At 40.0% G+C, this 24,969-nt stretch overlaps 1 protein-coding gene and 1 long non-coding RNA gene across 3 annotated transcripts in view; one reads left to right on the top strand and one right to left on the bottom strand.

Annotated features, from left to right (window-relative positions):
* The window catches only part of disp1 (dispatched homolog 1 (Drosophila)), a 142,639-nt gene that overhangs the window by 6,381 nt on the left and 111,289 nt on the right, over positions 1 to 24,969 (top strand). The window lies entirely within an intron of this gene.
* LOC116047011 overlaps positions 12,199 to 24,969 on the bottom strand; it is a 204,357-nt gene continuing 191,586 nt past the window's right edge. Inside the window, exon 3 of the long non-coding RNA XR_004104292.2 lies at positions 12,199 to 12,369. This is a non-coding gene — a long non-coding RNA (uncharacterized LOC116047011). The remainder of the gene's footprint in view (positions 12,370 to 24,969) is intronic.

Genomic DNA, 24,969 nt, shown 5'->3' with positions numbered 1-24,969 from the left:
TTTTTCTACAGCGCTATCTTTTTTTTGTAAGCCAGCCTTTCTGTTTCTAAATCAATCTTTATGCTATCATTGTGCCATTCAGCCAAAAATGACGCTGAAACAAACAAGCCAGAGGTTTATAATTGGCATTGATGTTGGAAGCATTTGCTCTCGTAGCCTCGATGTGTCTGCTACCATCAGTAGAATACATCATTGTCTTTGGAAAAAAGCTGTCCCTTTTTTGTGTTTGGATTTTGCCAGTAACCATTAACTAAATAGTTATGTTCCGTGTCCACATCTGTAATGAGTGTTTCTGTGTTTTTCTTTTGCTCTATTTACCGCCATCACCTTATGCTGACGACACCAGTCTTCATCTCCGTTTTCCTCCGAATGAATCCCATGTGTCACCTGCGCCGTAATGGCCCGGTCTGAATCGCCTTTTGTCCCATCTGCTGATAATATGCTGGAAGTGTTCCCGATTGTAACCGTTGGCATTTAGTCGAGGGAAATATTCCCTGAGCAACGGCAGTAAAGAAAAGCGAGGCAATGCACGAACAGTCTGAGAAGTGAGTTGGAGAAAGAGGTAATATTTGGTAGAGCTGTCTGAAAAGCTTAACCTGCTTGTACCTGCATTTGTACCCCCTTTTGGACATCAGATCTTGATATTCAAGGATGAAAAATGACAAAGGTGCAACCCTACATTAGTAAGTCATATCTTACTAGACTATAAAGAAGACAGAGAGAGAGAGATGGGGAGACAGGTGGAAAGATACTGTGAAACACATTTAGCCTAAAATAATAGTCCTACCAGTGATTGGCAGAGGCTAAACTTACTGTGACTTTCACTATAAATTGCCTCAAATTGGAAAACTCAAATGACCTGCACAGTGTTTTTTTTCCCTAGCTTTGTGGAAGACTTAGTTGCGCGTATTTGGCGAATGAAAATGTCACGTTTTTCAATAAAAAAAAAAAAAAGAAAGAAAAGAAAAAATACAATTTCCCCATAGATTTTTGTGTCTCAGGGTTTTTGCGTCTCTTCGTAGTCGGTTTGTGTCCCTTTTGTGGTAGTTTTGCGTCTCTTTTTCACATGGCTTTAGAGCATTATTATAACCATATCTCTGTCTAAAACGTTGGAAAAGCTAGAGCAGATAGTAAATAACTAGGGATCGACCAATACTGGGTTTTCAAGGCCGATACAGATTATTAATAGTTAATGAAATTGAATTGAATAGAATTTTATTTATAGTATCAAACCATAACAAGAGTTATCTCAAGACACTTTACAGATAGAGTAGGTCTAGACCACACTCTATAATTTACAAAGACCCAACAATTCCAGTAATTCCACCAAGAGCAAGAGCAGGCGAGGAAAAACTCTCTTTTAGGGAGAAACCTTGGGTGGTGAGGAAAACTTCTTATTGGGAACCACTATGCATTTACAGTGAAATGAAAATCTATTAGTCAAAATTAAGATTTTGGAATGCTACAAACTCAAACACAAAACTTCATTTAAATGCTTTAGGAGATTATTAAATACATTAGACACTTTCAACATAACCCAGTAGAAGATAGTCAGATCCTGTGGGACATTAAGTCAGACTGATGAGGTGAGTGAAGGCGAAGCAGAGGGACAGACACGGAGCTCTAGCCGAGCCAAAGAAGCGCACTTTTTAATTAATTAACTTTATCTGTTATCAGACAAATAAAACGCAGATACAGATAATCTGCAAACTGCCAAAAAGAAACGCCCGCTAATCGGCCAGGGGCGATAATCAGCCTATCCCTATGAATAACACTCAAAAAGCTTAAAGACAAAACTTGCTGAAGAAGTCCAAATACAGTCCTTACATCTGAGAAAAGTCTAGCTACATTTATTAGGCTTAGGTGCTGCACATAACAGCTTGAGTGCTGCACCAACATTTTCTGAAGGCGGGGAAATCCCTGCCTGCTGACCCAAGGAACCTTTTGTCTTGTTGCTGATGTGCAGTTGTTGCTATTGTAATTTATCCAGCCATGCTATGAGCCTGTATCCTTCTCCTCGCGGTGGCACCAGGGGTTAATCGGGGCCGGGAGTCGGTTGCCACCGGAGGCATGACTGCACACTTGCTGTCTATAATTCAAACTGTTGCAGTGGGTTCTTTGATGTCGAGCTGAAGGATGGAGACACTGGCGGATCTCGTGGACCCCCCGTGACACCAGCATGCCTAATCTCTGTCTGTCTTTGTAGAGGCTTCAAACCGCTACACAGTATGGATTTGTGTCTTTTTGGTGCTGACAGGTCGGCTGGCCCGACCCGTTGAATATTTCTGAGAGAGAGAGAGAGATGTTCTCCCGGCTCCGAGGAGACAAAGCCTTTCACTATCTGGCCTGTCAGGGACATGGATTTAGAGGAGTCTGAGATAAATATTTTGCTTTCAGTGGGGATGAAATCCAACCTGGGACTCAACTTTCAACACGGCAGTGGGAACAAGTTGTGAACACAACATTGTAGGGCTGCAACTAATGATTATTTTCGGTCGATTATTTTCTTAATTAATCGATTAGTTTGTTAGGTCTATAAAATGTCAGGAAATGGTTACCGATGTCGATCAGTGTTTCCCAAAGTCCAAGGTGACGTCCTCCAATGTCTTGTTTTGTCCACTACTCAAAGATAGGCAGTTCGATGTCACAGAAGAGTGAAGAAACTAGAAAATATTCACACTTAAAAAGTTGGAAATCAAAATAGTTGGTGATTAATTTATTAGTTCACAAATAATCCATCTAATCAATTATTCTTTGCAGCTCTACAACACTGACACATCATCTCCTTTTTAAGTTGCTATGGCAAACTTGTTTCGCAAACATTTGTTTATTTCAAATTTGTGTTTCTGGCCAAGTGGCGAATGTAGGCCCAATGTTCACTGTCTCTTAGCTTTGTTTTTGGTCTAAATATATTTGGCTCTTTAGCTGCTAAATGCTCCACGATGTTCACCAGCTGGTCCCTAACTCTGTCTGTCTGCTGTTTTTTTGATGCTGTTCTTTTTTCTCTAAAAACAGCTGCCTGCTTCCTTTCAGTCTCACCTCATGTGTGATTAAATGAAGATTGCTGCATAGTGACGTTGTACCAAGAAACCTGCTAAATTAATGCTGGACTCACATTTAACTCTGAAAGTTACATACAGTGTATAGCTTGCAGTGTTGTAATGTAACAAAGCACAAATACTTTGCTACTGTACTTAAGTAGAATTTTCAAGTATCAGTACTTTACTTGGTTATTTGTATTCCAAGAAACTTTCACTTTTACTCCACTACATTTCCTAAATAACATGTGTACTTTTACTCTGATACTTTTCCCCTAAGCATCTTTGTTACTCCTTACTTGCAAGAAATGTTTTCGTACGTTCGAGTGCACAAAAAAAATTCTAATTCTGTTTCTATTTTTCTTTTTGTTGATGTCAGACTTTGAATTAGATGTTTAAGAAGGTGTGTAAACCCTGAATAGTATTCTTCACTATAAGGAAGCCACAATAAAGTTCATAATCAAACTTTTTACTTCTTATAATTAAGTACATTTAATATAAAATTACTTTTGATACTTAAGTACAGTAAATACCAGATACTTTTTAAGACTTTTACTAAGTAGTAAGTAATATTCTAAAAGGTGACCTTAACTTCTACCAAAGTAATTTTCTGGTAAGATACTTTTACTCAAGTACTGCTTTCAAGTACTTTATACAAGACTGATAGCTTGTGACCCAGCACCTGATTTTGGACCGCATTTGACTGTAGTTTTACATGCTCACTTAACTTGTAAAAAGCTATTCACTTTAGATACAAATGCAACCTGTAAATGATTCAAGTTATGACAAGATGCATCCAGTTTAACGACCACTAAACTGAAATTTAATTTCATGAGAAATAACCTAGCATAACTCCAAATGTTATGCTATTTCAATTCCAATTCAGCACAGCTCATCCTGATTGAAATGAAATCTTCCAGTTATCAAATGAAGGCTAAACAAGCAGAGTGCTGATGGAGATGCCAAAAACGGTAATTAAAAAGAGGAAGGGGAAAAGAGTAGTGTTGCAGGCCCATCTTATAAATAGCTGCACCTTGTGTGTGTGTCCTTGCATGTCACCTTTCTTCAAACCCAGGAGCTGGAGAGGACAAATGAGTGAAAAGAATGAGTAAGAGAAGAAATGTGGCGTATAAGTGAGTTTCACATTGTCTTTTCAAGCTAAGTGTCTGAATCACCGGATGACTTCCTAAAGTTGTTTTGACTCCTGATGCTAGATTTATCTACCGACTTCCTCCATTACACACACACACACACACACACACACACACACACACGTCGCACATGCATGCAATGTAATTTAGAGGAAATTCAGCATGCAGGCTCCAGCTGCTATACCATCCATTTATTTATTTATTTATTTATTTTATTTATTTTTTATTTTTTTTTAAATCTCCTCTTATAAGAATTATTTCACTTTGATCAGATGCGGAGCCACAGGTTTTTTGTTTGTTTTTTCCGGTCCTATTTCATCCAATATAAACTATTTTTTCAGCCATACTAGCATGGCTCATGGTCATTCCGTCAGTTGGTCTGACACTTTGGTCCAGACTGAAATATTGGAGAAAAAAAAAAACCTACTGTGAGTTGACATGAAATTTTGTACGGACATTTAGGGCCCCCAGAGGACGAATCATACAGACTTTGGTGATTGTTGACTTTCCCTCTACTGCCATTTTTTGGCATTTTAATGAAATGCCTTGCCAATTATTTCATTTTATGTAATCCTTATAAATACATAAAATGAAATAATTGGCAAGGCACATTAGTCAACATTTCTGTATTTGATACACTATATTTAATTTGGTACAGTAATCTAGGGTGCTCGTGGATGATTCCTAAAGTGTTAAGTAATCCCTTGCCTCTTCTTCTAGCGCCACCAGCAGGTCAAATATCTTAACACTACCAGATGGATTGGCACAAATTTTTGGAACAGACTGTGATTCCTGGACAAAGACTTTGGTGATCCCCTGACTTTTCCTCGAGCACTGCCATTCGGGTTGGCGTAAGGTTTTGGATGATGGATTGCCATGAAATTTGGTGCACATTCATGTCCCAGTCAGGGTGAATTGGAAGAAATTTGGTGATCCCTGAACTTTCCATCTTAATTTCACTTTGTCCAATATTTTGGTCGATGACTAAAATCGATCTCTGTTTGAGGGATCTGATATTGATTATCGACTTTTTATATGCCTTTTCATCATGGATGTATAAGGGCATCATGTGACGGGCCTGGAGTCGCAATTTGACTGTTTGGCCACTATGTTCAATTTCCAAGGGTTGCTTCTTGCTTTTACAAATTTTAAAGCATAGGTTCTCTGAGAATCTCTGTTATATCCAAGCAAAATTGGTATTGTAGCTGAAATGTCCCTAACCTAATTGATATCGAATCGGAAATGTAATCGAATCGGGACCTTGTGCATAGAAATCAAATTGATTCGGGAAATCATTGGCGAAACCCAGCCCTAGTTAGCATTGCCATTGTGAGCATGTTAGCTTGCCAACGTTAGCATTCAACTCAAAGCACCACTGTGCCCAAGTACAGTCTCACAGAGCTGCTGGCATGTAGACTCTTGTCTTATTTGAGTTGTGCGTCTTCCTGTCCCTCCAGAGATTTTTGTAAATCAGGTAAAATGCCACCCAGGTATGAAAACGTATACAGGCAAATACGTTCTACTCAAGCCAGATCCTTTAATACCTCCTTGATTACACCCCTTCTTTGATTGTAGCTAGACTTAAGTCTTGGGTGTGTCTCTGGCATGTAGATGATCCCACCAGGCAAACTTGAGCCTCAGCAGACAGGCATGGATTCTATCATGGCATGCCATCAATCACATCAGCTCCTATCTCAGTGTCTCAATGGGCTTTGTAATTAAAACCAGGTTGCCTGATAGGCCCTTTTCCTTTTGGTTCCCGGGCTTTAGATTAAAGGTATTGATAGCGCCTGGTGCTCCTCAAAAAGCACGTGAGATATTACAGGCTCTGGCCACTACACTCTGCTTTCAGCTCTTTGACCTGGAGAGAGCCCTGTGTGGGAAACAACCCCTGTCTCTGTGTTTTTGCATCACGCGGGCCCAGAGCCTTACCATATCACTGCCTGCACCACAGCTGTCACTGTTAGTATATTTGATATACTGACAGATGCGGAAAAAGGAACAGGTGTTGCGTATTAGCGCCACTCTTTTATCCTAACCCCCCCCCTCTGAAGAAAAGTGGACTGTGGTCAATAGAGTTGTCAGTGTGTGTCATTGTAATATATGGCAATCTGACTTTTAAACTAAGCTTTGCTACAAAGCATTACCTTCACAGCTTTCCTGAGGGAAAGGAAGAGGCACAGAAAGGGAAAATGAATGAATGTGGTTCAGATGGACTGACCCCAAAGACAGATCAGAAACATGGGAATGTCTTTGAACATCGACCCTTTTCCATCCTGCCATCTCTTCTCAGTTCTATTGGTCTGTACTGAGCGTCTAGGAATATCAACCAAAGATGGAAACTTCTATATTTGGTTAAGACATTTATGTCCAATTGTTTTTGTCAGAAATTATATTATTTCAAATCCTATCAGATTTTTTTATTTATTTGAATGATCCTCGACTGATTTATATTTTTCTACATTGCAATGCTTAGCGTGTTTGTTTTCACAGCAGTAAAACTCAAGTTATTTGAACTACGCATAAATCTTAACCAGCCAAACCGCAGGCTTACGTTGTGTGCTGCCTGACTTCTGCTTTCCTAACATACTGCCAGTAGCTTAACCAAATATATATTTTGTCATGGGCTATCACTCACATATCAGCCTGTATTTTCTGGTTAATATTTTATGCCTTGATTTTCTCGGTGGACACATTTTTAATCCCTTGCCATGCCTTCGGCCTGCAGAACATCGTTTGGCTTCCCTCACTTCATCAGTCTTGGTTTGTGTGTGTGTGTGTGTGTGTGTGTGTGAGAGACAGAGAGTGAGGGCGTAAGCGAGTGGGTTGCTCCACTGAATCTTTCCTCGGTTGTTTGGCTCTTCAGACGAATCCCCACAGACAGGGCCCTGGTTCCCCCCGCAGAGTAAATCCTCATTAGGATTTGTTGCACAAACTGGAGAATTCTGACTGGCCGAGGGAGCAACAAGGCCTTCCCTCCCAGGGACACATGTTATTTGCCTGACCCTGGAGCTCGGGGCCTTGTCGAATCATATTTGGCTCATACTGCTCCAAGTCAGGGGCTCAGTTACCCCTGAATCAACCTTATTCTTCCTCACTGAGGCCTGTATGCAAAACGGACCTTACGGTTTTAATAAATGGACAGCTTGTTGAGGCAACATAGAGGCCTGATGTTGCCATCACGAGGTATGAAGTTTAGTGGATATCGCACCCTGTACTGTTACTCTCAGGGTGCTAGTCAATTGGCACACTTTGGGTATTTATTTGGCAGAAGACGCACTGTGCACCTGGCAGTGATGGCTCAGACTCGAGTCGCTATTCTCTTGACTTGTGACTCAACTTGGACTCACACACAGTACGCAACAGCCTCACAGAGCTGCTGGTATGGCTGTCGAGTCGACTATTAGTCTTTTTTCACTGTGATTGTAAATGTTAAAATTGCGTTCAGTACTACTTGGCCCTATCTACATACAACAATAACTGTATTTAGGTTGCACTGTGTACATAAGAGCTTATTTAACGATTTGATAATAAAGGATTAGGAAATCCAACAGATAAGGGCAGATGGCCGCCCACCAAGAGCGAGGTTCTGTCTGAGGTTTCTGCCTGTTAAAAAGAAGTTGTGTTTTTTTTCTCCCCACTGTCGCACCAAATACTTGCTCTTTGAGGGAATTGTTCTGTCTCTGTAAATTATAGTGTGGTCTGGACATACTCTGTAACGTGTCCTGAGATAACTTTTGATTTGACACTATTAATAAAATAAAATTGAATTGTGTGTGCATGGATCTCTTTGGAGAAACAGCAGGGCCGGCATGTGTGTGCGGTGGAGCGAGTGAGAGAGTGGCGGTGATTAGCTTCGGAGCGAGTAGCGACTCTAGAGTCATAGTGGGAGAAACAAAGTGTCTCCCCTGTGCTTTCTGACCACATCTGTAGCAGGAAAAGTTAACCCTCTCCTTGATTTCAGGTTGTTTATGGAGAAGGAGAACCCGGAAATGAGTAGGGGGAAATGCAACGCTACCAAGTCACGGCCAAGCAACGTGTGTCGCCGCGACGTGTAGTTACATTTTATAAAAAGGTGCACATCAGGCTACGGCGTAGGGTCCGACGTAGGGAAAGCTATTCAATTACTCAGACAAGCCACCCAATCTACTTTATAGAGGGCGTTGTGTTTATCGCTTCCTCTCTCAACCATCCCAGCTTGATGTAATATCGTTGTCAATCATGTTTGGCATTGACCGTCATGGATCTGATTAAAAGGGGCGGATAGTTAATGAATTGGCAGACTTTAGTTCTTCTGGGCAGTGTAGATGAACAGTGTCACCTTCACTTTGGATTAGCAAATGGACGAAAACAAAAGATTGTTGCAGAGGGTTACCATAAACAACATCATGGACAAAACTGTGTGTGCCGTGCATAATGAGTATAAACTGTTGTAGAGGTGATCTGAAGTCTGTCTCTCTGTCAGCCCATTATTGTTGAATGGTTGCAAGGGCTCGCCCCCACAGGAACCGATGTGAGCCAATGTTGAGTAATGCTGGACATGTGGAATATGTAACTCCGCACCGAGTCTCAGGGGCTCCCAACACCTAGCCTCTGATTTCCAGCAGAGTTTGCCTCAGTCACTTAGTTTTTCCTTTTTCATCCAAAAAAGAATTAAGTTGAAAACATTTCATGAGCCATTTTAACAGATCCTATTACTATATGTTGTCTCTTTTGATTTTATTGAAAAAGAAACTAATTTCCTGATGGATTTTATACAGTTTTACATCACATGAATATCCGTGGACAAAGTAGAGACAACACGCAAATCGATACCCTTTAGATCTGTGTTCTTGTCCAGTTGGCACAGTTCAGAAGGTTCCCATAGGCAAAGAAGGGGAGAAAGAGGGAAAACAAAAAATGCTTGCTTTTGGACTGTATTGACAACCCACCGGCTAATTTCTGGTCAGTTTTGTCTGTGGCTGGTAAGTTTGCTGACACCGAGTAAAATATGGTTCCCACAAAATGAGACTTTGCCAATCGTTGGGATTCTTTGAAATTGCTTTTGGAAATACTCTGCTTCTGCTTGAGAAAGTTGTGTCGGACCATCCTGTGTGCTCAACTGCTAGTCAAGGAACAGAACTGGATTTTCTTTAGTCGCTATAGGTTGTGGACACAAATCTTCTTGGAATCCCTGATCATGTCATAAAGTGATGCTTTTGGTCCTATATTTATTGATCTTAACAATTGTTGAGTTTTCTTTTATCTTAAATGAGTTGCTCACAGTGCAAAGCACAGTCAAATTGCACCGTAGGGGTGCACATGGCATGGTTACTGATTTCTAATAATTCTGTGGCTAGAAGCATGCCCCACATATGTGAAACAGCTGGTAGTTGTGTAAGATTATATTATCAGTGGTTGTGGGTAGGGGGCATTAGTTGTGACAGAACAAATCATGCTCTGCCAACTTGTACTGAATTGATCCGTCACAAAAATGAAAATGTGGCACAAGTTAGAAAGTGTTTATTAAGTTAGAAATAACCTAATTACCTCCATAATTACCTCCGTTGGCTTGTTTGTCTGTCTGTCAAGAGATTACGGGAAAGCTACTGGCCTGATTTTTACTGAAACTTGGTGGAAGGGTGTAGCATGGGCCAAGGAGGAACTCATTTACATTTTAGAGTGGATCCGAATCACAGGGCAGATACACAATTAAACACAATTCACATTGTGAGATAGAGCATTTGTGTTGCACTCATGTGGTGTCGGAATAATCGGAAAAATTTGTTCCCGATCATATTTCGGGGCTCAACTGATACGTTTCCTTTGCTTTGTTGTCACGCAAATACTGGAAACAGCTATTAACAAGATGTTTAAACACTCTGAGCAATACAATACAACACATCTTCTCTGTAGCGTCCATGTTGTTTCCACATTACGACTCAAAAGCTCATGAACACACCGAAGTCGGAAGAAAGACTTCCCAACTCGGGAAATGGGACCATCCGAGGAGCATGTGAATGCACCATTGGCCTTGGCGGAGGTCTGCGCTCCCCGAGTGCCATTTTAGTTCTATTCAATTCAATAATATAAGGCACTGAAGAACTGAGAAGCACAGGGATGAGTAATGATTGGCCAGCCAGTCCTTAAATATCTGTATAGGATGTGTCCACCTCCACAATCCCAACTATTTCCATCATGTCCCATGCTGACAGTTTGGTGTTGAATGACAACTGTTAACAAAATACAGCAAATGACAACCGTTACAGTTACAGTAAATTTAAAAAGAAAAATGTGAAATCTTACTTTTATTACTTTTACCAGAAAATACACTAAATTAGTCAGCATATAATCTCGTAAAGGAGTGGAATTTAGCTTGGTAAAGTCTAGGGCTGCACAATATATATATATATATATATATATATATATATATATATATATAATATTATTATTATATTTTTTTTTTTAGCGATATCAACATCGCTAAAGGCTGTAACATATCTGAAAGCCAATTTTTGTGTTAGTTGTAAGTAACACTAGAAAACTACACTTTAAAATGTAGATATCATTCTTTTATTAGGCTTTAATTTTTATAGGACAGCTGAAGACATGAAAGGGGAAAGAGAGGGGGAATGACATGCAGCAAAGGTCCGCAGGCCGGAGTCGGACCCGCAGCCGCTGCGTCCAGGAGTGAACTTCCGTATATGGGCGCACGCTCTGCCAGGTGAGCTACCCAGGCGACCAACTATCATTCTTTTTTGAATGGTGCTTTTAATGTTCAATTAAATGTTCTATTTGTTCAATAAAATAATGTATCTGTTTTAGTTGAATACTGAAAGCAGCAGAAAGGCAGAACTGATTACACTTTACACTGTTTATTTATCGCAAATAATATTGTTACCACGATATTCAACAACGTTATCGCATATTTTCCTCATATCGTGCAGCCCTGAAAAGTCACAAACGTGGCACAGAACACAGCTGCAGCTCACATTGTGCACCATTGACCTTCTCTAAGCTGATGGACAGGACTAGTCCAAATTCCGCTAATACTTTACACCAAATTGCACCACACTGCTTAATCATTACTGACAAACCCCTAACTGTGCCAGTCTGCATGCTAAGTAGATGCAGTTCACCTCATGGCAGGTCACCAAGACATTAAACCGGTGCAGGTGAAGGAAAGAAATGTGTGTGACTAATCTGTATATCATCCTGGGTTACCACCCATATTGGCAAATGCTGAAGGAAAGAAACGTTTGAAAAATTTAAAAGATCAGACAGTCCCCTGTGCACTTTAAATGCGTTGGGCCCAGAGGCAGTATGACATAGTGTTTTGGAAAACTGCAGAACTGATATTTTGACATTTCTATTCCGGTGAAAGTCTTTTTGTTCTGAAAATGTCACGTCCTGACCTTCTCTATAAAAACTTTTGTCATTACTCAATCGCCTCACACAATGTCTGCATTATTTGACTCCGGCCTTTGCTCTGAGCCCCGTAGTTCATTTTTTAGAGACACTGTAGAGACCCATAATGCCTGAGAATGTGTCCTGCGACAGAGCTGAGAGGCAGCGCGGATGGAAAACTGGACCTTAATGATCACAGATGGAGAACTAGCTTATCCCAACCCCTACAGAGCAAAACTTTTCCCTCCTCTGGCTTATTTCATTGCTGCCAGAACATTGGTACATTCAAACAATGTACCTTTTGCTTCACCCCACGCTTCCTGTGCTACGTCTGGCCTGATTATACCTTTTTAAAGTTGCAATACTGCAGTATAGAAATACTCTTTTACAAGTCAAATTCCTCCAATCACAGTTTACTTATATTTAGAAGTTATATTAATTAGGGGTGGGGAAAAAGTAGTATGGCGATATTTTCCGTGGCAATACTCTATCGATCCACAGACGTCAAGTGTCGATCTTTTATTATATATGTGTTGGTCAGTTTGTCTGCTTAGCAATCCCATTTTGCAGCAATACAATTGAAGTGAGATGAACAAACAGAAATATATATTTTTAAGATAAAACAGATGTTGACAAAGTTTCCTTTTGGGGACATCATTTGAAATTGGGAAAAATTTGAAGTTGGAAAAAAGGTAATCCATTGCAATATATCGCAGAATGTTGCAGTGTGTTTCAAATCGCAATAATGTTGTATCGTGACATAAGTATCGTGAGGCCTCTGGTGATTCCCACCCCTAATAATAATTGTATTATTATGATTATTACTGACAAATAGGCATGGGTACCGAAACCCGGTTCCACTATGGAACCGGTTCCTACGTAACCGGTAGGAATCGGACCGGATTAGAACGCAAATTTCGGTTCCTCATTTTGGTTCCACTTAATGTGTCGACTGAAATATTTTCTAGAGCCAGCCGATATATCGGCAGGCCGATATCAGGCATTTTGCAAACTATCGGTATCGGCATTTATAATGGCCGATAAATGAATATTTAAAAAAATAAAATAAAAACAGATGAAACCCTTCAACCATGTTATGAGTGTTGGCGTTGCATAGTTTGTCCACCAGAGGGCACTCTGCAATGTCTCTGTTGGCAACACTCATGTTTAACCCTAAAAGTTTAATATCTTAAGTTTGTATTTTTATACATTTTATTTATCAGAACTTTAATATATTTTGATATTCCTCTGTTCTGTTGTGACAATAAAACAAACAAGTTTATTTTTAAACTGCATTATCATATTATTTTAGTGAGGACTCATAAATAACTACAAATAACTAATGTTAGGGAAATCTGCTTATGTTTTGTTACGCGTTTCTGGATTTAAAAAAAAAAAAATATATATATATATATCGGCCGATATATCGGATTTTTAAATCACCAAATATTTGTATTGATATCGGCCTTAAAAATCCTTTATCGGTCGGGCTCTAATATTTTCCCTCTGTCGCTCCGAAACCGACGTAAAAATATCACACTTTCTTTGTAGTCTACCTGTTAGCTAGCTACCGTAAATGTAGGCTACTTTTAAAATGCCATATTTTTCCTTTGGGATCACCAAATTGGATGTAAAAGCATATTAACCATTCACTGCCCATGATCGCTAGTAAACATATTACACCTTTGATATAATTTTTTTGTTTTTCAAAAATCGGTTTAGGAATCGGAATTGTTTTAAAATTACCGGTTCGGAATCGTAAAAATCCTAACGATACCCAACCCTATGCACGAACGAAATGTAAGTAAGATTTTAATGTTAATTTTACCATTACATTTATAACTACCTCATGAACTGCAAGTAGTTTTAACCTATAATGTGAACCCCAGGAAAAATAGCTGCTACAATGCTGTACGGGGATCCTAATAAACTACTGGTAAACTATAATGACACATCATAGTTTATCGGTTGATATTAGGGCTGTCAATCACTTAAAATATTCAATCGCGATTAATCGCATGATTGTCCATAGCTCGCGATTAATCGCAAATTAATTGTATGGTTTTATCTGTTCTAAATGTACTTTAAAAAATGCTCAAGGGGTATTTGAGACTCGACTACTCCGGTGGTAACAGTACATGTAAGTAACTTTAGTCTTGTCGAGAGAACCATCTGGAAGGGCTTTGAAACTTGACTTGCCATATCTAGCGAGAAAGTCGGCGACACTGTCTACTGTGTGTTACGGTGTTTTGTGTTTTATGCCCCCAACGTCGTCTTGGATTAGGCAATGGTTCGGGTTAAGGTTAGGGTTAGGTGCCTTGAAGTAGACTCTCACAGCGCTGCCTTGAAGTCAACGTTGGGGGCTTAAAACACCATCGAGCGCGTGTTACTGCTGCATCGCTTTCCGATTTCCCAAACTACGGAGCGAAATTGCAGAACGCGGGCGTTAATTGCGTGTCGAAAAAAATTCTCGTTATTATCGCGGTGAAGTGGCTATATCACTTTCAGTTTGCGTTGATTTCAGCGCCCCCTTTGGACAAAAGCGGTAGTGTTTTTTACCACACCTGCTGTCGTAAAGGTCTAGGAGTCAGGAGTCAGCGTTACCGGGAGGTCATGTAGTTGCGATGAATCTTTTGCTCAGACAGAAAATCATTCATTTACAATAACAGAGTACGTTACAGATACATTGTTCCATTTCCAGTGTTGCATACGGTAACTTAGCCTACTTTGGACGTATCGTGAGCTAAACCGGGTATCACTGTCACTGTCACGAGCCAAAGCATTAAGAGATTGTTGTAGCAACCAACGTAATAATAACTTAGATTAATATAGCGCATTTCATGAAACCCACGGACGCTTTACACAGGTACAGGGGGACAAGGGAAAACACAAAAAGTAAGGAATAAAAGGAATAAAACGTCTACGCTAAATGGAAGGGGGACGTAATTTAATGTCGGCTAATGACATACAACCACATCGCTCATTGTAAAGTTATTTTATGAATGAAATAGACATATTACATACCTGAGAGCCAATTCGGGTGGGGGATTGAATCATTTCCAATCCAGTAATTGTCTCCATCTGTTGATCTGTTGCCCGACCGAGTGTGACCCACGTTATCGCCTGTCGTCTTTCCCTTTCCCTTTTAGCTTTTAGTTGTTCTTCGTTTATTTCCTTTTGTTCTGTGATGATCCTGCCCCAGTATCAGCCATAACTACAGCAGATAACTTCTAAAAATAACATTAAAATACAATTAGGCCTATATAAAGAAATCTCCTGCTACCTTTTACATGGCTGGATATGCTAACACTGGCTTTTCCGGTGTTACGCCATAATCTGTGACCCATAAGAACGTGTGACTGTAGCGCCGTCTACCTGCCGCAAATCATTCTGTGACTTTGCGGGGAAAATCGGACTCGGGAAGAGGCATTAATAAAAACTATATAAAACTAGCGTTCTTTTCACTGTTAGTATATATATATATATATATATATATATATATATATATATATATATATATATATATATATATATATATATATATATATGAGATGTATATAAGCAGCATAAAATAAAAGAAATAACACTTAATTACAGTTATGAAGTATTCACTTGAATATTTATATATGTGCATCAGCTACTACATTACAGGCAGATCATGACTAAACATATATATATATATATTAGGGCTGTCAAAATAACGCGTTAATTTCGATTAATCTGAGAAAAAATAACGCGTTAAAAAAAATAACGCAGATTAACGCAGATTAATCCATTCCATATTGACGTTTGACCCGGAGCCGTTCTAGCCACCATTGGACTGTAAAATGAAGGAGGGAGACGAGAATGTTCTGCCTGGATCATTAACTGGAACATTTACTTGTAAAAATCTTCTTCCTGCCAACCCTGGCTACCGAAATCTGGTGCCACTGATATGTCTGCACTTCTCTCTGATGCTCTAAAACAGATGATACAGGCAACACAAACACCGTTAGTTAACACTATACTCGACAGCAGCTAACGTTAGCCTACCACTAGCTAGTTAACACTATACTCGACACTGACAGCAGCTAACGTTAGCCTACCGCTAGCTAGTAGCTGGATTAAACACGGTTACAATCAGGCTTCAAAATTAACTTTTTCGTCCACCAGCCAAATGGCTAGTGAGTGTTCAAATATTACCAGCCACTCAATAGATTACCATCAGGTTTTTTGGCTGGTGAGTGAAGCAAATCTACCAGCCAATTGCATTTTTCACCAGCATTTGGCTGGTAAACGGTGCTAATTTTGAACCCTGGTTACAATGCTGACAGCTAACGCTGAACGGTGTAAAGTTTGACTGTGTTTTACTGTAGAGGACTGTGACTCAACAGCGGGATGTAACAATCTGCAGCTGCCGAGCTGCCGTCGGAAAAAACAACGCAGACGGTGCGTTCAATGAAACTGGTAAACTACATCTTCGTGGTGCATTTGAAATTATTGTAAATGTCCTTGGTGGTTGTTTTTGTTGTTCAACAGCAATTTACTAGTGAAATAAGTTATTGTTATTGTTATACATTATTATTAAATCATTTAATTTTGACCATATGGCCTTAGCAATAAACAAGCCGTTCTTTAATGTCACCAACTGTTGTTTAGTACCCTTTGTTTTGTTTTCTTTTTTTACTTTCTTAAAAAGTATCGGTTCAGGCACCGTTAATTATGTATGCGATTAATTTCGATTAATTAATCACAGAGTCTGTAATTAATTAGATTAATTTTTTTAATCGATTGACAGCCCTAATATATATATATATACACTATACATTTTAACTAGTGTAATAATTACCCCATGTAAACATGGGGGTAATTATTACACTAGTAAGGAGTGTGAGTGAAATACTTCATAGATAGATAGATAGATAGATACATAGATAGATACATACATACATACATACATACATACATATACATACATACATACTTTATTGATCCCCAAGGGGAATCACACACAACATACATAAACAGGATGATAAAATAACACATGAATAATATGGACAATAAAAGAAAAGATACTAGGGATGAGACGCTTGCAGTGACAGGGCAGGTAAGGTGCTCTATGGTAATGATGAGAGTGTGTGTCATGGTGGTAGTGCAAATAAGTCCAATAGTGCAAGGAATGTAGACATAGTAATATAAAAAATATATAGCAGTGCAAGGTTAAACTTAAAAAAAGACAGCATTAAATATGAGCATTCTAAGGGAATAAAGTAGACAGTAGGATAGACATAAATCAACAGTCAATATTACATGTTACAGCCATTGTTCAAGTATTGAGTTAAAGTTAGTATTAAGTTTATTAAGTTGACATTTACTGGAGTTCAGCTTTGTTAGGTGGTCAGTGTAGCATGAAGCATGGAGATTAAATGAAGTCTCAGCGCGATTGCATCTTCGGAGTGGTCTTTAGTCCCAACGTCATCATCATCATCATCACCTTTTTTATATATGACCCATCATCTTCACAGCAAAGCCGCCTCAGGAGAAATCTCAGAGATTTAGTCCTTCCTCTGACACGTCCTCTGTCTTTCTCTTCTTCCTCTGCCATATTCTCCTGTAAGGCGTCCAGCAGTCTGAAACCTTAATTCAATAAGAGATAAATTGGAAAAATGTGCAAGTGCAAGGCATATTTTGGGCCGGCCAGAGGAACGTTTTGAGAGTGCATTTCGTACTCCCTTTTTTTTTTTTTTTTTTTTTTAACATAACTGCCCCTCTTCCCTCCTTCATTTTCTCTGTGCTGTAAATCGTCCCAGGGTTCCATCTGCTTTCTTGCCGTAGAACAGTTAGAGACTGTTCATTAGACTGACACAAACCAGAGAGGGTTTGTAAGGGTGCTCCCAGGGAGCGGCGAGGGAAGGGAGGGAGAATGAGAGCAATCTTGGCCTCGGGCCCAAACCACTGACCCCAGCCGGCCTGTTGTTTGGGTCACAATACAGAGGCGGATGGATAGGTACAGATGGAGTAATGGAGAAATAAATAGAGGAGGGCTGTGGCAGAGGGTCAGCCTACTCCATTTCTTTTGTCTTACTTGATGAAGACCTTTTGAGTCCATCCATAAATTGTACTAAAAGGCTAACCGTAGAGCTGCGATTTACCATGCCTCCCTCCCTCTCTTTGTCTCTTCATTCCTCTCTGCCACGTGCTTTCTTGTCCCTCCTTTTTCTCAGTGTCCTCTATCATTTTCTGCCTTTCTACTTCCTTTCTTGTTCACCTTCTTATCTTCGTCTTATCTTGCCCTGTCCTGAGCCTTTTCCTTCTTCCTTTCCTCCAAAATATCGACAGCCATTGTTTTTGCAGAATTTCAGTAGTGGTTTAGTGAATTAACCGTGTTTGTTTTTGTTAACATAGAGTTTCATGTCTGTTTTTGTTTTATGTTTTTATTTTTATTATTATTTTTTTTTTTTTTGCCTACTCGTGAAGAACCAGATATTTTTCTTTCTCAGCCAGCAACTTTCCCTTCTTCCATGTGGATTAAAATGGACAAAAACCATGTTCCCCCCACGCTGCGTGCCAGTTTGATAATGGACACACCTGCATCCAAACAATCCCATATGGCACATATATGCATACACACACACAAGCATGGGTGTACACACATAAAACGCACACTCGTCAACATGACTGAACTACAGCAAACATTTGGCTTGCATTTTCTTTTGGCAGCTTCTTTTGGGGCGGGGGGGCATGGAGTAGATTGAATAGGAGCAGCAGTACTTCAAAGCTCTCTGTTTTTAGTACGGCGTTTCACTACTGCTCATTTTGTTTTGGATCCCTGGTGGAGCAACAGCTCCAGGAACAGCGCAGGGCTCCGAGTGGCTGATTGTGACCCTGGGCAGTCTCAGGCTCGGGGCTGCGGGGGGCTGCGGGGGGCTGCGGGTTCTGGCAAAGCAGCCCGCCTGGCTTCTGTGCTCGGGTATGTTTACTAATGGCACTCGCTGGGGTGTTGGCAACTCCTCAATCCCCACGATATGGTCTCTGTGGACGCCACTGCACGACTGTGTTGGGTAAAGGGACGATGTGCCGAGCTGCTTTTAACACGGGCCTGAACTCTTAAACATAAACATATATGTATAAATGACAACACCATAAGTCCATCATACACGTCTCTCCCCAGCACAAAGCTTCTCCAGCTCAGGTACTTTCCCCATTTTCCTAGTATAGACATCCAATCTGGCGAACCGTTTGTATGACATTTTGTTCAAACGCCCCCACCATAGCCATCTCACACGCCCACTCCTGGATTGACAGCAGCCCTTCATTCCTCCATCCTCTTAAAATAATCTGTCTGGTTTAGGGACCGACCGATACTTGTTTTTTTTTTCAAGGCTGATACCGATTATTAGTAGTTAATAAAACCGATATTTGGAACCGATATGCATATACAGTGAAAATGAAAATCTTGAAGTCAAAATTAAGGTTTTGGAATGTTACAAACTCCAACACAAAACTTTGTTTAGCTGCTTTAAGCAATTATTTAATAAATTAGAAACTTTCAACATAACACCCAGTAAAAGATAGTCCGACACAGAGCCAAAGTAACATTTTTGGGCCCTTTTTTAGGCCTTTATTTGTATAGGACAGCTGAAGACGTGAAAGGAGTGAGAGAGGGGGGAACGACATGCAGCAAAGGGCCGCAGGGCGGAGTCGAACCCGCAACCTCTATATATGGGCGGGCTACACCATGTGATCTACCCATGCGCCCCTAGCGCACTTTTTAATTAATTCACTTTATCAGTTATCAGGCAAATAAAACGCTGATACAGTTAATCTGAAAACTGCCCAAAAAAAAAAACGGCCCGTTAATCGGCCTATCCGTAGCCTGGCTATCATCAAACTAGTCTGGACCCAGCTTCTTATGTGCTTATCCATCCCACCTTGGATTAACCCATCTCCCAGGACAGATAATCTTGGGCTGAATGGAACCTGGCTCCCTGCAATCCGACGTAGGTTATCATGTAGACCGGTCCAGAATTTCTGGACCTTATCACAGGACCATAGGACAAGAAGTAATTGGCCTGCCTTTTTTAAATCTCATACGCCACTGCTTTCATCACTGGAGATCTCCGATGATATCCCTATGTCATCTGATACAGGTTTCTTTTTCCTCTTCTTCTTTTTTTTTGGCCTTTTCTTTATAAACCAACTGGTCCCATACGAGCCCTAGTGTGACTTTCAGAAGCAATTGACATATCTGGCATTAAATCGACCAGCTGAAAAAAGACACAAGTGGAGAGAAAAAGCAGGTTGACGCTTCTTGGCCGGTGTCCATGAAGTACAAAGATTGCTAATCTGCTTGCAAAGTCTATTCCATTTCTTCATTGACTTTTGGAGCACTTGAGAAAACGGGCATTCTTCAAGGCTGTTTAAAGTGCTCATATTATGCTCATTTTCAGGTTCATAATTGTATTAAGAAGTTATATCAGAATAGGTTTACATGGTTTAATTTTCAAAAAGCACCATATATTTGTTGTACTGCACATTGCTGCAGCTCCTCTTTTCACCCTGTGTGTTGAGCTCTCTGTTTTAGCTACAGAGTGAGGCATCTCACTTCTGTTCCATCTTTGTTGGGAGTCGCACATGCGCAGTAGCTAGGTAAGGACTACTAGCCAGTCAGAAGCAGAGTATGAGGGCGTGCCACGCTAGCAGCTAGGCGAGCATTATAACGTGTGTTACAAAGTGACCACGTTTGTCTCTGAAGTAAAGGCTGGACTACAATAGAGCTGTTTGGAGCAGTTTGTGAACAGTGTTTTCTGTTGGAGATGGTAAGTCCCTTTGGGGTGGACTTTGGGCTTTTTCACTTTGTAAACCTATAACATGCACAAAAAAGATATATAACACAATAAAGGAAAGGGAAAAAGCATAATATGAGCACTTTTAAGTGATGAATAGATTATCAAAATAGGTTCTGATTAATTTTCTGTCATTCACATAATCAATTCATTGACTCATCATATCATATCCTATCTAGTTGTCCATCAGTGTCAAATGTCCTAGCCGTAGTTTCATTCCAGTTATCTTCAGTTGCCTGTGTCAGCTGCTCATGTGCTTCCTCAGTCCAACACGTGCAACATGGCGTCGCAAAATAAATGATAAAGTCCTGTTTATCTCTGCATCAGAATCTCCTGTCTTAGCTCCAGCAGGTATTGTGCCAAATTCAAAGGAAAAAAAACAACGACAACACGTACTTAGCTGTTTCACTTTGCCAGAAATGAAAAAGGGTTTATGTTTATTTAGGTGTTTTTGTTTGAGACCTGTCTCGACAAGAAGAAAGACAGACCACAGAGAGACGAGTGCTATTAATCTTTACTAGATATGTGGCTAGTGTTTGGGTTAAAGTCATGGTAGACACAGATGATGTATGGTATTAACTCAGATTTTATTTCAAAAAATTTTTTTTTCACACATTGCAACATGTTTGCACTTCATTTCCCAGAGATCACTTTATCCAAACAAACTGCTTTTTTTTTTTTAAAGATAATTGTTTGGGCATTTTAGGCCTTTATTGACAGGACAGTTGAAGACATGAAAGGGGAGAGAGAGGGGGGAATGACATGGAGCAAAGGGCCGCAGTTCGGAGTCGAACCCGAGCCCGCTGCATCGAGGAGTAAACCTCTATATATGGGCGCCCGCTCTACCAACTGAGCTATCCGGGCGCCCCCCCAAACAAACTGCTTTTACTGGAAACAGAATTTTTACTTTCCTGTATGATAAAGTTTCCCTATTCCCAGAGACCTACCAGCAGTGTTACAAGGCAAGTTATTTCCAAAATGGAATACATTATAGATTACTAGTTACTGTCATTTGAGAGTAATTAGTTATATTACAAGATTACTGTCTCTGAATTGTAATGCGTTACACTACTTTTGCATTACTTTTGAGTTACTTTAACCAAAATTAACAGCGGAAGTTTGACTTGGCAGATAGCTTATCTCCTCTTTATCCACTTCAGTACATCATATATTATTCATACTATTTTGTATAATTAATATGAATATGCAAAGTAGCTAAAATCTGTAAAAATAGAAGTAAAACGTACAATAGGCAAATAGGAGAAAATGAAAATACTCAATCAGAAGTACCTTACAGTTGTATTGAAGTACGGCATAGTTACTGATAAAATGCAATGGTATTTACGTGTAGCAAGCCTAAAGGTTAATTCCCGACATGTTAATATCTGTCAGCAGCTCGGACACACTGCCGTCCGCGTGGACGTACCGTCACCTGTAGGGACACAGATGTTGTCCGTACCGTCTCTGGTTCTGGCTCTGACCACGGGGAACAGTGACAGGACAGCTCGCTTCAACGCAGCGTAAATAACTCCTGCAAACAACATCCATCTCGCAAATGTTTCTGTCTCTGCAGTCATCTTAACCACCGAATACAGCAACAGGAAATAACACTCAGACTTTTTTTTCCCTGTGAAGAAATCTTTCACGGTGATGGTGAATTCTTAAAAAAACCAAACACCACTAAATGTTGAGTAAAAATGCGTTGTAACTCGCGTTACTGAGATTGTAATGGGTATAATATTACTGAAATTGAATTAGTAATGCGTTATATTACTGCGCTACAGCAAAAAGGAATACATTACTGTAATTGTGTTTCATCAAATAGCTTTAGTTAAATGGGTATAGCTTTAGGTTGGACTTAATGTTTTGTTGTATCAATTGGATTAAAGATTAGACTTTAAAAGTGTCTTACCGTCCACCATGAATGTCTAAATTGAAAATGAACTTTTTTTTTGGCACTTTTTCCAATGTTTTTGACACTAAACGCACATGTTTTTGTCACTTTTCTCAACTCTTTTTTTTAAAGTCATGGTCATTAAACCTAATTTAAATGACATTTATACCCAATTCTTTAGTTAAAAAAGCAGAAATGATGCATTGTTTTGACTAAAAGTTAAGATCAGAGGATGTTGAGTGAGTCAGACTGGTTTATGTCAAACTTTAGTCTGGAAAAACCATTTCATTATTTTTTTTTTTTTTAAATGCTATAAAATTGAATAAAACACCCAAAATTCAATGAAAGTAATCATTAATTGTACCTGCGAAGATTGTTATTTACATTCCATACAACGTACATGCATGCATCCAGGTTATTTTTGGGCAATTTGGTTGTAAGAAACCCATATTTCTGATTATAAAAAAAAAAACTTTGAAAACGGGTCAAATTTGACCCGAAGACAACACAAGGGTTAAATAATCTCTCTTTCTCCATATAAAAAGGGGCTTTGTGTGTTTCCTAACTAAAGACCAATTAGTTGTTTCCTGTCGTCTTAAGAAACCAAGGCCTATTAGGACACGGGGCGTGAAGCCAGATAGCTCCCTCTCCGAAAGCACGAGAGCCCATACATGTACAGATGAATGCACACAACTCTTGGCAAGTCTGACGTCAGCCTGTAGGACTCTACTCTTGACGGTCCCTGGCTGCCAGCGCAGACATGAGCCCTCTAACAGGAAGTCCTCAGCTGTCACGGCCATCCCGAGGGCGTTTCACTGCGTAGTGTTTGACGACAGATGTGTGTGTGTGTGCGCGTTGTGTGTGCGTGTGTGTGTAAATGACTGGAAGATTGTGTCGCTGTCCTTGTGTTCCTCTCCTTGCAGATTTTGTATGTGAACACATACTTTTTGTTCTATTTACTTGACTGTTTAAAATAAAGGGTCCAGGTTTTTCCCACTGTTCCCTGTGTTGTGTGTTCTTTCCAATGACTCCACATCACTCCACCTATTCTGCCGTGCTGTTTCTCTCTGGCACTTTCACGTTACGTGTTTCTAAACAACTTGTCCACAGCTGACAAGGTTAAGGCATGCTACAACTTAGTAGACTTCGTATTATCACGAAAACATGGTTAGATTTATATGCTATAGAGCAGTGGTTCTTCAATAATGTACCCCCAATCGAAATATCTTTTTATTCCAGTACCCCCTGACCAGCACAAAACATTTTCGGTAGAAACAAAATACCTAGCTATATAAAGAGGCACAATACAGTGCTCCGCCATCAGTGCCTGATTCACAATGACATTGTAACTTTACATTTTTTTTTTTTTTTTCTTTCAATTTATATTGAATATTTAGAATGTATTTCTAAATGCATTCATTGTCATAGGGCATCATTATTTTAGGAAATATGCATGAATGATACATTTTAAATAAATATTTTCCAAAGATCTAACGTACCCCCTGCAGTCCTCCAGAGTACCCCTAGGGGTACGTGTACCCCCATTTGAGAAACACTGCTATAGAGTATGTAATTGGAACACGTAAGGCCCTGACTGTTTTTAAATATTTTAGTCTATGTATTCTTACGTACGTCTGTATGATTGTTGTCTTTTCCTGTTGCACTGCAAGTGGCTGGTGGAGAACAGTCTTTTCATTTTCTTTATGTATGTAAGTACACAAGGAACTATGACAAATAAATGAATCTTGATAGCGTAGCCCAATTGGCCCAGACTAGTCTGACTGACTAACTTTACCATAGATAATTTTTTAAGGAAAGGTGTGTGAGCCTCTTTGCATTCTCATTATAACTGCTATTATTGTTTGTGGTTTGAGGTAGAGAAAACACAGTGAAATGTCCAGTGAAATCTACTGCCTCATAGCTATCACCTGGTATGTTATCACAGGAAAAAAGGATAAGAATAAAAATGATTGTAAATGACCCTTACTAGTCTAGGAAGAGTAGTGGTATGTTACTGATGTTGGAGCGTAATGACTCTGACACACCAACCCGATAATCGGCCGTCGGACAGTCTGGCGAGGTCAGTGACTCGAGTCTGTTCGGTGTGTTCCATGCCGTCGTCCGTCGGAGGAGCCGTCTGCCTTCATTTTGGCCGATTTGACATGTTGAATCGGGAGGCGGGCATTCGGACTCAACGGCCAATCTGATTGGTGGAGCGCTAGCTAGCTCTTGACTAGCGAACCAGTGCGCTTATGTTACAACATTTACCGGAAATGACAGGCGAGATGGGCCTGACGAACGTCTCTCAAAATCTGACGAAAATCTTTCAAACTGACCATTGTCGATCAAAAAAACGGACATATTCAGCAACTGAATGGCCTATTTCTCGCTTAAAATGTTTTCAGAAACAGTCCGTGAACTATTTTCGTAAAATCCGAGATCGTATTCCAAACGGCCGCCATTATTGTTCGGGTTTGAAAACCGGGAGCAGACAGACCCACGCGACACGTTCGTCATTTCTGTTTTTCATTTTTTTGGGCGACAATACAGATTAGCGCCACCTGCTGTTATGGAGACGTATTACGTCTCGCGCACGTGCAGAACGTACGATCAAGTCGGCGTCGCTTCGGTGTGTTCCATGGCACTTTTTGGACCTCGGGGAGCCGACTGATCAG

This window comes from Sander lucioperca, chromosome 9, assembly GCF_008315115.2.
Source record: "Sander lucioperca isolate FBNREF2018 chromosome 9, SLUC_FBN_1.2, whole genome shotgun sequence".
Classification (NCBI taxonomy): domain Eukaryota; kingdom Metazoa; phylum Chordata; class Actinopteri; order Perciformes; family Percidae; genus Sander; species Sander lucioperca.
The sequence above is the reverse complement of the archived record's forward strand: the minus strand, read 5'-3'. Positions and strand labels throughout refer to the sequence as shown.